At 43.4% G+C, this 14,130-nt stretch overlaps 1 protein-coding gene and 1 pseudogene across 4 annotated transcripts in view; one reads left to right on the forward strand and one right to left on the reverse strand.

The window, feature by feature from the left end:
* The window catches only part of ARHGEF28 (Rho guanine nucleotide exchange factor 28), a 350,771-nt gene that overhangs the window by 298,027 nt on the left and 38,614 nt on the right, over positions 1 to 14,130 (reverse strand). The gene's annotated exons all lie outside the window — the stretch shown is intronic.
* On the forward strand, positions 365 to 752 carry LOC132657939 (enhancer of rudimentary homolog; annotated as a pseudogene).

Consider the following 14,130-nt stretch of genomic DNA (forward strand, 5'->3'; position numbering starts at 1 on the left):
GTCCATGGGATTTTCCAGGCAAGAGTACTGGAGTGGGGTGCCACTGCCTTCTCCGAAAAGAGAGCCTAGCCAACTTCAAGTCTCCTGCAGAAAGGGCCTTCCTCATGGGAGAGTTCCTACATTCTAGAGAGTCATACCAGTTAACTACATAATACTATCCTTGATACAATCCCCCAGGACATCAGCACATAATTTCTTTTCAGATCTACCATTAAAATTCCTAATATTTTCATTTACGTTATCATTTAATTACCCAACTCATAAGTTATATATTAATGTTGATTTTCAGCTAAAAATTAAAACAGAGGGATACGCTCATGTACGGTGGCAGAGTTGGCATCGGCTGCAGCAGGAGACTGGCTCAATGTCTCATGCCATCTTGCTGGTACAGCCTACCAAGAGGCCAGAAGGCAGAACTTACACTATGAATCTGTGAATGAGCGCATGGAAGGTGTTTGTAAAATGTATGAAGAACATCTGAAGAGAATGAATCCCAACAGCCCCTCTATCACATTTGATATCAGTCAGTTGTTTGATTTTACTGATGACCTGGCAGACCCTCAGCTGCCTTGTTTACCAAGCTGATACCCAGACATGCCAGCCTTATAACAAAGATGGGGTTAAAGAGAAGATCTACATCCTTTGTAGACAGGCCCAACAGGCTGGGAAACAGTTGAGTTTGGAAGCATTAGGGGAATGGGGGTGGGCTTGGAACACAGGTGTGTGCAGTGTGCTGTAGTGGAAGTTTTGTTTTACAGTTACCCTGTTTCCATTCTGGCATACCCTAGCCAGAACTGAATGTATTAGATAAAATGTGATGATCTTGTTCAGTCTGAAAACCCCTTTGCCCCCTCCCTTCCTTTTTTTTACTTAAACATTTTTATGATGATTTAGATGGAAGTTGTTTTTTGTCAGTTAATATTGGTTCCAGCCCCTCAAACTGTTCATATCTGCTTTATAACATCCACTGTACTAATCCTCCTTCAAATTGGGGTGGGGAGTGGTGGCGCAGTTTAGTTACATCCTCAAGATAAAGCCTTGGTGAAAAACAAATGTTCTTTAGCTATTAAAAAAAAAAATGAAAACAGAATACCAGTTTTACTTCGATTTTTCAAAAACGTGGTGAAAAGAATTTAATACTCAAATATGCATATCTTCTATTGGAGTGAATGGTTCTGTTTCATGGCATATAAGTTCTTGTTGATAGTCCTCACCAAGGGAGACTAAAAAACAAGGCTCTGTCTTTCTGTCAACGTGAACTTGGACAAGCAGGTGGCTCTTAGGATTGGATGTGCTCCAAAACCTGCAGCGCCTGCCGTGAGGCAGGTAGAACTTGGCCCTTTCCCTCTGACTATTTACTCAAGTCCTCAGGAAAATGAGAAGTCCCCTTTTCAGACCATGTTTTCTATGGTTCTCACATAACAATGTGTTCCCTAAAGCAACACTGAGCCCATTATTCTGGAAAATGCACTGTTAGAGAGGAACTAGGAACTAAAGGCTACGCTTTGCAGAACCTGAAGCAAAGACGTAAACAGCACATCAAGGCAGGTCTTCACGTGCCATGGACTGAACCGCTCCCTACCTACTCTAGAGGTGGAAAGCGTTTGCATCAACAGAATACACGGTGTGGTGAGTGCAGGCCTGAGTGTGTGTGTCTCCCCTGCAAACTCGTATGCTGAAAACTTTACCCCAAAGATGATGGGGTTAGGAGATGGGGCCTTTAAGAGGTTCTTAGGTCATGAGCGTGGAGGCCCCATGAATGGAATGAGTGCCCATTCCCTAGCCCCTCCTGCCAGGTGAGGACACAATGAGAAGTCTGTGATCCAGAAGAGGGCCCTCACCCAACCATGCTAGCACCTGAACTTGGACCTCTAGCCTCAGAACTGTAAGAAATAAATCTATTTAATAATATCAAGGCCAAATACATGGTCATGCTTAATCACTGTTCCTCATCATCTTAGGACTTCTCATAAGGCAACTAAATTTAGTTTATCTTAGCTGCACTCCCAGCATATACACATACACATTTACTTTTCATCTCCTAGTTCTTTACATTCCTATCTTCCAGTAGGTGAAAGCTAACTAATGGAGTGATATAATCCAGGTTAATATGGTAATGATGGTCGTGGATATAAAGTCTTGATCTTCCCTACCAACAAATCATGCCTTGATTCAGAAACACTGACTCAAAGACACAAATAGAGGAAGAAAGGCAGGGCCCATAGTTTGGAGCAAGCAGGTCTATTACCCAAATTACAGAAAATATGCCGTCCCCTGACTCAGCGCATGTGTATGTGCCCATGTGTATTACAGATCTGTCTAGCTGTGTGCCTGTAAATTTATATTACATATGTGTGGGGAAAACCTCATTTTAGATGAGAGCTGACAAAGCATTTAGTAAAGCACCGATACCATACAAAATATCGCAGGTGTGGAAGGTACCCAGTAAACTTAATCACAGCAAATGAGTGATTTATTGAAGGACAGTCTGTAATATCAGCTCCAGACCACATCCATTGCCCATCTCTGAAATGAGCTCATGCCAAGTTATGCTCTACCAATTCATTTCCCTTTTCTAACTACATTAAACTATTGGAAAGAATGACTATGGTTCTTTCCTTTTACTACCCCATCCTTAAGATATCACGTCATTCTGAACAAAGACTTCATTCCCTATTTTGAAACCAACATTTCATAACATCAACTGGTCACATATCAGGCCTTCAGAGCTCTATCTTTCTGGTTCTGCCTCCAAATCCCTCATCCATCTCTCCTCCTGTATTCTGGGTCCCATTTGTTCCCAAAAGCCAAGGGACTTTCCACCCACAGTAGTTCAGGGTCCTTGCCCTTGGAAACTCCTGCCCTACAGTAGGAAGCATACAATGAAACAGCGAATGTCATGTAATTAACATTAGAGCAAAGAGATGAACTGATTGCTAGCAGAGAACAAAAGAAAAGCACCAATCCTGCCAGAAATGGGCTGGGTACCTTTGTAAGATCAGCTGACAAGCACCTGTTCATTTAAGTGTTTAAGAAAACACACTTCCTTTCTGCCAATATGACGAGTTCAATAACCTGAGAACTCTACTGCTCAAAGCCTTTGTTTTTCATTCAGTTGCTCAGTCGTGTCCGACTCTTTGCAACCCCATGGACTGCAGCACACCAGGCCTCCCAGTCCTTCACCATCTCTGGCAATTTGCTCAAACTCATACCCATGGAGTTGGTGATGCCATCCAACCATCTCATCCTCTGTCGTCCCCTTCTCCTCCTGTTCTCAACCTTTCCCAGCATCAGGGTCTTTTCCAATGAGTCAGCTCTTTGCATCAGGGGGCCAAAGTATTGGAACTTCAGCTTCAGCATCAGTCCTTCCAATGAATATTCAGAGTTGATTTCCTTTAGCATTGACTGGTTTGATCTCCTTGAAGTCCAAGGGGATCTCAAGAGTCTTCTCTAGCATCACAGTTTGAAAGCATCAATTATTCAGCCCCAGCCTTCTTTACAACCAAGATAATCACAATGGTATGATCATTCACCTAGAGCCAGACATCCTGGAATGTGAAGTCAAGTGGGCCTTAGAAAGCATCACTATGAACAAAGCTACTGGAGGTGATGGAATTCCAGTTGAGCTATTTCAAATCCTGAAAGATGATGCTGTGAAAGTGCTGCACTCAATATGCCAGCAAATTTGGAAAACTCAGCAGTGGCCACAGGACTGGAAAAGGTCAGTTTTTATTCCAATCCCAAAGAAAGGCAATGTCAAAGAATGCTCAAACTACCGCACAATTGCACTCATCTCACATGCTAGGAAAGTAACGCTCAAAATTCTCCAAGCCAGGCTTGAGCAATATGTGAACCATGAACTTCCAGATGTTCAAGCTGGCTTTAGAAAAGGCAGAGGAACCAGAGGTCAAACTGCCAACATCCGCTGGATCACAGAAAAAGCAAGAGAGTTCCAGAAAAACATCTACTTCTGCTTTATTGACTATGCCAAAGCCTTTGACTGTGTGGATCACAATAAACTATGGGAAATTCTGAAAGAGATGGGAATAGCAGACCACCTGACCTGCCTCTTGAGAAATCTGTATGCAGGTCAGGAAGCAACAGTTAGAACTGGACATGGAACCACAGACTGGTTCCAAATAGGAAAAGGAGTACATCAAAGCTGTATATTGTCACCCTGCTTATTTAACTTCTATGCAGAGTACATCATGAGAAACGCTGGGCTGGAAGAAGCACAAGCTGGAATCAAGATTGTCGGGAGAAATATCAATAACCTCAGATATGCAGATGACACCACCCTTATGGCAGGAAACGACGAGGAACTGAAAAGCCTCTTGATGAAAGAGGAGAGTGAAAAAGTTGGCTTAAAGCTCAACATTCAGAAAACGAAGAACATGGCATCTGGTCCTATCATTTCATGGGAAATAGATGGGGAAACAGTGGAAACAGTGTCAAACTTTATTTTTGGGGGGGCTCCAAAATCACTGCAGATGATGACTGCAGCCATGAAATTAAAAGACACTTACTCCTTGGAAGGAAAGTTATGACCAAACTAGATAGCATATTGAAAAGCAGAGACATTACTTTGCCAACAAAGGTCCATCTAGTCAAGGCTATGGTTTTTCCAGTGGTCATATATGGATGTGAAAGTTGGACGGAGAGAAAGCTGAGCACTGAAGAACTGATGCTTTTGAACTGTGGTGTTAAGAAGACTTTTGAGAGTCCCTTGGACTGCAAGGAGATCCAACCAGTCCATTCTAAAGGAGATCAGTCCTGGGTGTTCTTTGGAAGGACTGATGCGAAAGGTGAAACTCCAATAATTTGGCCACCTCATAAGAAGAGTTGACTCATTGGAAAAGACTCTGATGCTGGGAGGGACTGGGGGCAGCAGGAAAAGGGGACGACAGAAGATGAGATGGCTGGATGGCATCACTGACTCAATGGACATGAGTTTGGGTGAACTCTGGGAGTGGTGATGGACAGGGAGGCCTGGCACGCTGCAATTCGTGGGGTCACAAAGAGTCGGACACGACTGAGCAACTGAACTGAAGTGAAGCCTTTTTTATGGTACAATTCTCACATCCGTACATGACTACTGGAAAAACCATAGCTTTGACTCAATGGATCTTTGTTAGCAAAGTGATGTCTCTGCTTTTTAATATTCTATCTAGGTTTGTCATAGCTTTTCTTCCAAGGAGCAAGAGTCTTTTAATTTCATGACTGCAGTCATCGTTTGCAGTGATTTTTGGAGCCCAAGAGAATAAAGTCTGTCACTGTTTCCATTTTTTCCTCATCTATTTGCCATGAAGCACGATCTTGGAAGGGAGCCTATTTAAGAATCACTGCAAATGCATGTTTCTTGGGAATTCTCCCAAGAACATAGGGAAGCTCTCCAAAAGTCACCAAATTAAGACTCACTGAAAAATATAGCAATAAACTGTGTTTTCACAACAAACTGTGGAAAACTCTTACAGAGGTGCGAATATCAGACCACCTTACCTGCCTCCTGAGAAATCTGTATGCAGGTCAAGAAGCAACAGTTAGAACCAGACAGAAAAACAGACTTGTTCCAAATTGGAAAAGGAGTACGTCAAGGTTGTATATCGTTACCCTGCTTATTTAATTTACATGCAGAGTACATCATGAGAAATGCCAGCCTGGATGAAGCACAAGCTGGAATCAAGATAGCCAGGAGAAACATCAATAACCTCAGATATGCAGATGACACCACCCTTAAGTCAGGAAACAACGAGGCACTGAAAAGCCTCTTGATGAAAGTGAAAGAGTAGAGTGAAAAAGCTGGCTTAAAACTCAAACAGTCAACAAATGAAGATCATGGCATCACCTCATGGCAAATAAATGGGAAAACAATGGGAACAGTGACAGACTTTATTTTGCTGGGCTCCAAAATCACTGCAGATGGTGACTGCAGCCATGAAATTAAAAAATGCTTGCTCCTTGGAAGAAAAGCTATGACCAACCTAGCGACAGTATTAAAAAGCTGAGACATTACTTTGCTGACAAAGGTCCGTCTAGTCAAAGCCGTGGTTTTTCCAGTAGTTATGTACAGATGTGAGAGCTGGACCATAAAAAAATTTGAGATCCAAAGAACTGATGCTTTTGAACTGTGGTGTTGGAGAAGACAGTCCCTTGGACTTCAAGGAGATCAAATCAGTCAATCCAAAAGGAAATCAGTCTTGAATATTCACTGGAAGGACTGATGCTGAAACTCCAGTACTTTGGCCACCTGATGGGAAGAACTGACTCACTGGAAAAGACCCTGATGCTGGGCAAGATTGAAGGCAGGAGGAGAAGGGAACAACAGAGGATGAGATCATTGGATGGCATCAGCAACTCGATGGACATGTGTTGAGCAAGCTCCAGGAGTTGGTGATGGACAGGGAAGCCAGGCATGCTGCAGTACATGGGGTTGCAAATAATCAGACACAACTGAGTAACTGAACTGAACTGAACTGAAAAATATAGAGATGACATAGCAAGAATGTTTGCCCTGAAGAGTTTGACTGGTCTCAGCTCTGAAGATTGAGTTTAAATGGCCTTTGAACGTAATCAGTAAACTAGAATTTGAATCTTAAGGGGTTATACAGAATATATAGTATAGCAGAAAGCTAGAGGAGAAAGATACGAAAGATGTTAAGAAACGTGAAATATATGATGAAAAGGTTCAACATACTTTTTATAGGAATTTCAGACTGAGATAAAAGAGAATATTTGAAGAGGTGATTTTGAAGAACTCTTATTACTAGGGTAGTACTGACACTCAGGTACTCAGTAAACTGCAGGGTCCTCCCTCCCCTCCTATGCCCAATGACTGCCCCTTTACAATCTAACAATTATCTCAGCACTTGTCGCTGTTTCATGTGCTTATTCCCCACTAAATTATTCTCTTTCGTCCTCTGCTGTGTTCCATTGCTGTTACCGTTGTTTGGTCGCTAAATCATGTCCGGCTCTTTTGCGACCCCTCCGAACTGTAGCCCACAAGATTCCTCTGTCCATGGGATTCTCCAGGCAAGAATACTGGGGTGGGTTACCATTTTCTACTCCAGGGATCAGACCCATGTCTCCTGCATTGGCAGGTGGATTCTTTACCACTGAGCAACCTGGGAAGCGTTTTTTCCTATAAATAAATGTATCCAGTGGCACCCCACTCCAGCACTCTTGCCTGGAAAATCCCATGGATGGAGGAGCCTGGTGGGCTGCAGTCCATGGGGTCGCCAAGAGTCGGACACGACTGAGCGACATCCCTTTCACTTTTCACTTTCATGCATTGGAGAAGGAAATGGCAACCCACTCCAGTGTTCTTGCCTGGAGAATCCCAGGAACGAGGGAGGCTGGTGGGCTGCCATCTATGGGGTCACACAGAGTCGGACACGACTGAAGCCACTTAGCAGCAGTAGCAGCAGTGTAAAAATTCCCTGATAGATCAGTTGGTAAAGAATCCACCTGCAATGCCGGAGACCCCGGTTTGATTCCTGGGTTGGGAAGATCCGCTGGAGAAGGGATAGGCTACCAATTTCAGGATTCTTGGACTTCCCTTGTGGCTCAGCTGGTAAAGAATCTGCCTGCAATGCGAGTGACCTGGGTTCAATCCCTGGGTTGGAAAGATCCCCTGGAGAAAGGAAAGGCTACCAACTCCATCAATTCTGGTCTGGAGAATTCCACAGACTGTATAGTCCATGGAGTCCCAAAGAGCTGGACATGACTGAGTGACTTCCACTAATGTAAAATTTGGCTGACCACAAGAGTTACAAATTTTACAAAAATATTTTTAGCTTCTTTCTGAAGAATTAGTTCAGTAAAATCCATACCCTTTCAAAAACAGGAGGAAAAGATGCACTATAATTTTAAAAGAATATTACACTTAAATATATTGTCTTTTAATGATTGGAGTCCCTACTGAGACCTAATGAGAAGTATCTTCATATACATAAAAGTTCCTGAACTAAATCAGGCTACATATTTCATTACATTCAATTATGGATGGACTCACATGCCCATAAAACATCCACCATCTGTGTTCTGTAACACACTGACATTCACACATAAGTCCTACAGACGAAAGGACTCTTTACATGTATTTAATGATGTCACATTATTCAATTTATTTGTGCTTTTTAAAAGCTTCATATATGTAGACATTTGTAGGTTGCTTTAAAAGAAAAACAACCTTGTAATCAGATTTCTGCAACATGACTTCTCATATAAATGTTTCCCTCAGTACAGATTCACTGAGAATTTTTATTAAAAAGCTTTCACGTATTTCAAATATTTTTTAAAGGTTCTATACTTCATATCACTAATCTGACATTCACCAAAACATCACTTCTGGATAAAGCCTTCCACATATGTTGCAGTCTTCGTGATCATTGCCCTTCAGGGCGTGCTCATATGAGTCCAACCGCTATTTAGAAAGTTTCTGAATGCTCAGGATACTGAGAGGAATCTCTGATTTATGATGGTTACCCTGACAGAAATTTCCTGATGTTCATTTTACTTACAGGATTTCTCCCATATGGTTTCTGTCATACAACAAAGTATGACTCCTGAAAGAGAGGCTTAATTTGTAATGTTTCTATCACCTATGTTGTCTGATATTTAGTAAAAGTCTGATATACGGTAAAAATTTCATGCAACCAAAACAAATAATTTTTTTAAAAAAGAATCTCCAAGAAACCCACCAGTAGAGTTGTATCAATTACCATTAAGTATTGAGAAAATTTCCAAACCTGCCTCAACCATCACATGTGCTGAACCAATCACAGAAGCTTCACCACCTCCCAGAAGAGATAGGAGACCCAGAGCCGCACCACCAACTACAAGAGCTACACCCCTTCCTAGACTCACTGCATCACCCACAACTAAATATTTACAGACTCCTGTATCCTCTTAACCTTCTATCCCCTGGGGCAGTGAGAAAAAAAAAATACTGAAAACTGCTTAAGTCTTCTGCAGGAAAAGGAAAGTGAAGTCGCTCATTCATGTCTGACTTTGCGACCCCATGGACTGTAGCCTACCAGGCTCCTCCATCCATGGGGTTTTCCAGGCAAGAATACTGGAGTGGGTTGCCATTTCTTTCTCCAGGGCATCTTCCTGACCCAGGGATCGAACCCGGGTCTCCCGCATTGCGAGCAGACGCTTTACCGGCTGAGCCACCAGGGAAGCCCAAGTCTTCTGCCTCCTCCCAAAACTTTACCTTCTCTGCCAACAGAAAGCTGGATCTTCCTAAGAAGGATATCTTTATAACTACATTTAAGAGCCTATGAACAAGTCGTGTATTTTTACTGCACAAAACTTGTAGTAAAATCATATACATGCACTTCAGTGGGGCAGAGAAAAACGGAAGGCCTGATCCCATAAGACTTTACACGTAAAGTCACGTGTGGGCTTTGGTTTCTCAGAGTATGAAAGGATTCATTTGAGGATTCCATGCTCAGGAATGACATGATCTGACATACACACTAAAAGTATCATTCTAACTACTATTGTGCAGGTCAACAAAGGGACCAAGAGCAGGGCAGACTTTTTTGGAGGCCACTGCAATAATCCAGGCAAGAGATGATGAGGGGCAAGAACAGGGAGGTGGCAAGGGAGGCAATGAGCAATCCCTAGATTCTGAACACATTCTGAAGATAGAGCCAGTAGGCTTTCCTGGCAAGTTGAAAGTGAGATATAAGATAAAGAAGGTGTCTCCCAAGTTGGAAGAATGAGCTAAGGATGTACTTGCCATTAACAGAGATGGGGAGTGTTGTAAATAGTGCAGATGTGGGAAAGGAAACCAGGAATTCAGTTTTGCACATAAGTTTGAGATGCCCACATGTGCAGAGCTGTCACACAGACACGGAGACACACAGAATGCAGTTTATTCGGCCCACCAAGTCCTTTTCCTGATTTACTCTCATCAAAGCACTAGTGAGAAGACAAAGGATTAAAGGGAGGAAGAGTAGGGAGTAGTTCCCTCCCACTGAGTATGTAGAAATCTAAAAAAGGTGGCCTTTTCTGCCACCTATGGCACAGCCTAAGCTGGAATGGCAAATAGCATCTTCTTTTTTTAACACTTGGAAAGGCATCAAAGGAATGAGATGAGTATATCCAAAGAGTGGTTTCAGACACAAAAATACACCACCATGCTGACCGCCTGGGTTGCAGCTACAACCAAAGTCCCTGCCAGCGATATGAGAAAATGAAATCACATCAACCATTTTGTGATAAATCGCCCCCAAGTCTTCCCTTTCACAGTTCCGTTCTTCAGATAGTGTGCTCGACAGGGCTATTTTCCTTGGAAATCATAATTATTTTCCAAAGGAAAATGAGTTCGGGTTTTCTAATGGTCAAGGAAGAAGATGACTCCAAGGCCAGGGTAGCCCTGGCGCCCCTCCACAGGCCCCACCTCGCCTCTGCCTCATGACTCAGTTTCTCCACGTGTAAATACTGCAGCAGGGAAAATATTTTCCACCACCTACACACAGGACTTCTGTGACGATTAATGAATTAATGTGTATAAAACACTATGAGCTACTCAAATACAAGGACAATGGAACTCTATTTGTAAGCTGTTGAGGCCAAGACAGAGCAATCTTAACTCTTTTCTTACAAACCCCACTGAAAAGCACACTAAGATATCAGAAGTTATCCTGCATGGACCGGAAGATTCAAAATGAGATAACATCTGAAAGCTCTTTGTGACATTCAATGCCAATGTTAGGATTTCTAGCAAAGATCCCTTAAGACAGAAATGCAATATTAAACAGGTTAAGAATCATAACCAATCAACAAAAAGTTGTAGTTCTAGTAAAGCTCCCCACGGGGGTTAAATGTGTTGGCCTAAGAGGCCGTATTCTGAGTTGCTGCTGGAAGCATGACAAGACCTGGGAAAAAAATATGGACTTTTGTCTAAGAGCCATAGAACTGAGCACGTCGTAAGAGCCATCCATGAAAAGAGCTTTGTTGAAAGCCTTTTCCCTTATTTTCTAGACGCTGTCCAAGTTCACTTAAACAGTCACAATTAACATTGACGTGAATAGGCCACTGTATGGACTCTGCCCCTAATCCAGAGAGATGGTTTTCTCTGCAGGCTGTGATTTTACACCAGAATTCAATCAACCACTCCCATTGTCTCATTCCTGGCCCAGACTCTGCCAGAGAGCCCATGAATGCACAGTCTGAGGTAAAATCTTTTCCCCACAAAGCAGGCAGGTGCTTGGATTACTGTGAACATTGAGTTTTCTTGCACCTTAACGTTTCATCTCAGAAAAAGAAGCGGAGAGGGAGGGAAAGATGGCGGAGGAATAGGACGGGAAGATCACGTTCTCCCTCACAAATTCCTCAAAAGAACATTTCAACGCCGAGCAAACTCCACAAAACAACTTCGGTAGGCGGGCAGAGGACATCAGGCAACCAGAAAAGCAGACCATTGTCTTCAAAATCAGGTAGGAAAAAATATAAAAGACGAAAAAGGAGACAAAGGAGGTGGGGAGGGAGCTCCGTCCCGGGAAGGGAAGCCCGTCCCGGGAAGGGAATTTTAAGAAGAGAGGTTTCCAAACACCAGGAAACACTCTCCCTGCCGAGTCTGTGGCGAGCCTTGGAAACACAGAGGCAACATAACAGGAAGGAAAAATAGATAAATAATTAAAACCAAGAGATTACAAGCCCACCAGTAACTCCCCCAGCGGAAAAGCAGCACAGACGCCTGCATCCGCCATTGGGAAGTGGGGGCAGGGCAGGGGCGCGCGGGAGGCGCGGGCTGCAGAGCTTTGCAAGAATCGGGCAGGAACGCCCCACGCTCCACCAGAACGATCTAACTTGGGCTAGCAAACCAGACTGTGGGATAGCTACCACGCGAAAAGCTCGAACATAAGACACCGCCAGGATCCAGCACAGAACAAAGGACGGAATGGAAAAGCCGGCTGCAGACCATTCCCCGCCGGGGACAGGCAGCCAGAGCCGTAAGGACTGGAAAGGGGCAATTGCAGACCCAGAGAGACTTTACTTACCTAACTGCAAGCAGGCTCCTTTGCTAAGACTTCTGGGGGTGCTGGACGGTCGCAGTCTGCCTCACGGGGTGCGCCAGCGGTCCACCCAGAGAGCTGAGCAGCAGCGGCGGAAAAGGTGACAAGCCGCGGCGATCGCGCTCGCCAAACTCCTGAGCTACTCGGACCTGGGAAGGGCACAAAGCGCAGTCCCAGCCACATTTGTGCCTCTGAGGGCTGCCTGAGGGCCGAACCTGAGCGGCTTGGACCGGGGAAGTGCACGCAGCCCAGGGCCGGCCCCAGACGGTTCCCGGCTGAGCATCATAGAGCCGGAGCGGTTTGTGCGCCGCAAGGAAGGACAGGTCAAGCGGGGCAGAGATACTGTGTACACACAACAGTGCTATTTGTTTGCAGCATCCCCCCTCCCCACAGCGCGACTGAACTAGTGAGCCTAAAAACCAGCAAACAGAAGAAGTTAAACAGAGGGAACCACCTTGGAAGTGAGCCCACACGGCCCATAACATCAGAGAAGAGCCAGATATATTTTTAATTTTTTAATATTTTTAAAATCATTCTTTTTTTTTTTGCCTTTTGCATTTTTTTCTTTTTTTCCGAGCTTTTTTTAATTGTTAAATCTTCTATTTCTCCTCTAATTTTTATTTCTATAACCTAGTATTACTATTTTTAAAAAAAAAAAGACTTTTTTTTTTTTTTTAAGGCAAACACCATATATACTCTTTGGATGGTTGTTGGTGTTTTGTTTTGTTTTTTTTGTTTGTTTGTTTGTTTTTAATAATTCTTTTTTTTCTTTCTTCCTTTTTCCTTCTGCTTTTCTTTAATATTGTATCTTTGAAAATCCAACCTCTACTCCAGATTTTTAATCTTTGTTGTCAATTTTGTACATTTAAAAACCCAAACTTCACTACCCAAGTTTACCTGAGAGCAAGATTACTGGCTTGTCCACTCTCTCCTCCTCTGGCCTCTCCTTTTTCTCCACCAGGTGGCCTCTGTCTCTTTTCTCCCCATCTCTTCTCTATCCAACTCTGTGAATCTCTGTGTGTTCCAGACGGTAGAGAACACCTAAGGAACTGGTTACTGGCAGGATTTGTCTCTCTCCTACTCATTCCTCTCTCTTATCCTCCTGGTCACCTCTGTCTACTTCCTCCCTCTCCTCTTCCCCGTATAACTCTGTAAATACCTCTGAGCGGTCCAGACTATAGAGCGCACATAAGGAAGTGACTACTGGCTAGCTTGCTCTCCTCTCTTGATCTCACCGCATCTCATTCCAGTTACCTCTAATTACCCCTCCATCTTCTCTTCTCCTTGTAACTCAGTGAACCTCTCTGAGTGTCCCTCAAGGTGGAGAAACTTTTCATCTTTAACCTAGATGTTTTATCATCGGTGCTGTATAGATGGAGAAGTCTAGAGGCTACTGTGAAAATAAAACTGAAAACCAGAAGCAGGAAGCTTAAACCCAAAGCCTGAAAACATTAGAGAACTCTTGAATTCAGGGAACATTAAGCAATAGGAGCTCATCAAAGCCTTCATACCTACACTGAAACCAAGCTCCACCCAAGGGCCAACAAGTTCCAAAACAAGACATACCACGCAAATTCTCCAGCAACACAGGAACACTCCCCTGAGCCTCAATATACAGGCAGCTCAAAATTATCCCAATACCTTTGATGTCTCATAACCCATTACGGGTCACTCCACTGCACTCCAGAGAGAAGAAACCCAGCTCCACCCACCAAAACTCCAACACAAGCCTCCCTAACCAGGAAACCTTGACAAACCACTGATAGAACCCCACCCAAAGTGAGGAAGCTCCATAATAAAGAGAACTCCACAAATTATCAGAATATAAAAGGCCACGCCAAACGCAGCAATATAACCAAGATGAAGAGACAGAGGAATACTCAGCAGGTAAAGGAACAGGAGAGTTGCCCACCAAATCAAACAAAAGAGGAAGAAGTAGGAATCTACCGGAGAAGGAATTCCGAATATTGATAGTGAAAATGATCCAAAATCTTGAAATCAAAATGGAAACACAGATAAATAGCCTAGAGACAAGGATTGAGAAGATGCAAGAAAGGTTTAACAAGGACCTAGAAGAAATAAAAAGAGTCAAAATATAATGAAT

The sequence above is a fragment of the Ovis aries genome, chromosome 16, assembly GCF_016772045.2.
Source record: "Ovis aries strain OAR_USU_Benz2616 breed Rambouillet chromosome 16, ARS-UI_Ramb_v3.0, whole genome shotgun sequence".
Classification (NCBI taxonomy): domain Eukaryota; kingdom Metazoa; phylum Chordata; class Mammalia; order Artiodactyla; family Bovidae; genus Ovis; species Ovis aries.